Source organism: Lepisosteus oculatus, chromosome 14 (genome assembly GCF_040954835.1).
Source record: "Lepisosteus oculatus isolate fLepOcu1 chromosome 14, fLepOcu1.hap2, whole genome shotgun sequence".
NCBI classification, from domain to species: Eukaryota; Metazoa; Chordata; class Actinopteri; order Semionotiformes; family Lepisosteidae; genus Lepisosteus; species Lepisosteus oculatus.
In genome coordinates, this window is record NC_090709.1 from 6,194,645 (window position 1) to 6,197,977 (window position 3,333).

Here is a 3,333-nt window from a genome sequence, read left to right on the forward strand (position 1 = left end):
AGAAATTCTTTAACAATTTTTCTCAAATCACCGGGTATCCGCAGCGAGTGAACTGTAACTAAAGTATCGTTCGCTCTGGGCTGGTATATGGGCTCTCACTCTTATATAGAGTATACAGTAAGCTGAGGTCCTTTTCGGGGGAGGATGAGTTGATTGTTTCCTCCTCATTCAGTATGATCTTACGGTGTTGTGTGAGGTAACAGCTCATAGGGGAGTGCTTTCCACTTGGAAATCCTGTGCATTCCTGCACTCATGCAACTACGGGCATCTGTTACCATTAGATCTAAATGCCTCTCAGAGTCTTTTGAGAGGGCTTACAATTCACTGTTCACAGTAAGAAAAGAGAACTCGAGTACTCTCTTTCTGGATCAGTAATTCACCATCCCCAGAACGCCAGCATTACTGCTTTACTGCTCCAGTCAGAGCTATACTCAGCTCCCAACTTCATTTAAACCCTGTTACAAAGTGATTTGCTCTTTTATTATGAGGTGTATGTTTTTTTTTTGGGTGTTGTGTGTATGTGTGTGTGTTCGCGAACAAGAAAATATCAAACAGCGTACGCACATATTCTACTTCCCACTTTCATTCACATCATACATTCCTTTTCCTTATTTTCCACAATATTCCTTTCTCACCAACTCTTTCAATCGACATACTCTGCATTTCTTTTATCTATTTAACCTTTCCCTTGTGCACAATTTAAATCACATTATTCAAAATTTCCCATACTGCAGTAATTACCAATTTAACAATTCACAATATCTTTATAACCAGGTAAACACTAACCGAGTTTACAAACCAGAGCGCTAAATAAGCAGGTGAAAGATCTTATTTAGACCTTCACAAAACCAGGTGAACTTTCCAGCAGTTCACAAACCAGAGCGCTAAATAACCAGACCAGATTTGTGTACACTTTACAAGAGAAATCTGTAGACAATCTCAAACAAAGTTCTATTGGCATAAGCCCAACATGCAAGAACTCGGTCAGCCTGGGAAAGTCTCTTCTCGACACCAGATAGGGATTTCAAAAGGTCCCTTACCTTTTTTCTGTTGGCGCGCTTGGTGTCAAGGAGGTAGTTTCCCAGTCCAATCAGACTTACTGGTTCGGCGTTGCCATCCAGGTCACGGCACCATAATTGTCGAAGAACAACTCAGTCTTCACTCAGGTTAGGAGATTGTCAAACAGAGATCTTTAATACAATCAGCTGAAGGGGAGCACATCACAGAGATAGGGTTTCCCCTAGCACTCAAGACATGCTCACTGGACTGAAGCTTTACTTTCCTTTTTATACATTAAAACTAGGCAAGACTTTTACATATCAAAGGAACATACAGGGAAAGGGGCAGTGTCAGAAGTCAAACAAACAGGACAGGGAGATGACATTTGTCATCCTACAATCTGTTTCATATCTCTCTGGTTGAATGGGTGTGAGGAATCACAGGCTTTAGTTTGCACCTAAGACAGTGGTCTTAGTTGCGAACAGAAAACCTTTCCTGTGCATAGTCACTGTCCTGACCTTTTGACTCGATCTTCCACACTGGGCTAAAAGAGAGGGGGCTTAGCCCTCTTCCATTTGCTAGTTCAAAGTTGTACAACCCATTTGTATCTGCTAGGCGGCGCAGTCGTCGTGCACAAAGAAGGCTTTGAAAAGCATTAAAAGCAAGTAATTCCGAGTTGATCATTTGTGTTTTCGAAATGCTGAATTGCTGCGAGATGCTGAAATGATCTCACGACTCCTCGGTTGTCATTTCTGCTCCGTAAAGGAATCACAGCACACGTCGGCTTCCAGCACGGTGGGTCGGGACACAATGCTGGGGGTCGAATAGCATGACGTCTTCCTCGTTAGTATAGTGGCAAGTATCCCTGCCTGTCACGCGGGAGACCGGGGTTCAATTCCCCGACGAGGAGTAGCTTTTCTTTCACCTCCTTAGAGAAAGGACTGCATTTCACTTCTCTGTTTTCTTTCACAGCGTTGTGCACCTTTTCATTGCTCTCGCTTTCAGAGCCTCCGCACGGCACACGACTCGACATCAGGAAGCACATTGAAGTGAAAGCAGGATACGCTGCGACATGCACTGTGCAGATCCCGCCACACTAAGAGGTGAGTGGGTCTGTTTGATCACAGCGCTAGGCAAATCCCCAAACAGTGTGCGTGGCGACAAAAGAAGCCGATCTGTTTCGAAGCGGGGACCTTTTCCACCCCGCAATGTGTGTCTCGGTAACTCGCCGTGATCGTATAGTGGTCAGTACTTTGCGTTGTGGCTGCAACAGCCCCGGTTCGACTCTGGGTCCCGGCAGAATAGGGGCATCTGCTTTTACTACATGCACGAATGAAGGCAAAAAAAAGCCAATTGATGTGAACGAACGGCGCATTGCAGAGGAGTACTGCCTGACTGGATCGTTGATGAACGACAGAGGCCACTCCGACCTCTTCTCGTTTTTCTTCAATGACTTACTAAGGATCTTCTTCACATTCGCCCATGCAGGGGAAACCAGTTACACCAAAGCAAACGCAGGAAAGTGCATTTCAAGCAGAGACCAGAAGGGACCTGTTTACACCGAGAGTGGTCGGAGTATGGAACAATCTGCCCTGTTGCCCTGTTGCTGGAGTCGATTCTTGATGAGATTTTGGGCTCACTAAGAGGCCCCCGCTGGATGCTAACCTTTCTGTTGTTCTTGCAGGTCCTGCGCTGCTTTTGAGCCGACAGAGCTCGTCTTGGTCTGTCGGCACAGCCCAATTGCAAATGATCGGCTCCGCGTACGAGTTCGGTACTTAATACGAGTTTTACGAGTTCGGTACTTAATTGACATTTTAGTTTGGATTTTGAATCACTATCATGTCATGCTCAGGGTGGGACCAGCTACTTTCTTCACAGAAATGTTCACATACTATAAACAAGTAAACCACGTACACTCAGGAAAACAATCTCAATTTCAATTTCTCCTCTAGTCTATTTTGATCAGGTGATTGATATTATTGATATATTATCTTATCTGTATTATTGACCGAGCTCACGTATTTGTTGTAGAATATTTCTATTCTTGAGAGAACAGCTGTACCACTGTAGTATTAACAGGGACTCTGTGTTAAGTACTATCTCTATTGTTGTAACCACTTCAATCAATTCAGAGTACCGGGGTAGGCAGAGCACAAGGGCACAAGACAGGATATGCCCTGAATGGGACGCCACAGACACACCCTCACACCAGGGCCGGTTTTCTCAGAAGCTAATTAACTAAACACAAGCGAACAAGGGGAGTACATGCACATACCTAGGGAGCAGATCGAACGCCAGGAACTGAACCCAGCAATGCTAACCTCTGCACTGCCT

General features: G+C 44.9%; 1 non-coding gene across 1 annotated transcript; it reads left to right on the forward strand.

Moving 5' to 3' along the window:
* Positions 1-1,837: 1,837 nt before the first annotated feature.
* On the forward strand, positions 1,838-1,909 carry trnad-guc (transfer RNA aspartic acid (anticodon GUC)). Its single transcript has one exon. It is a non-coding gene; the product is annotated as a tRNA-Asp (tRNA).
* Positions 1,910-3,333: the final 1,424 nt, after the last annotated feature.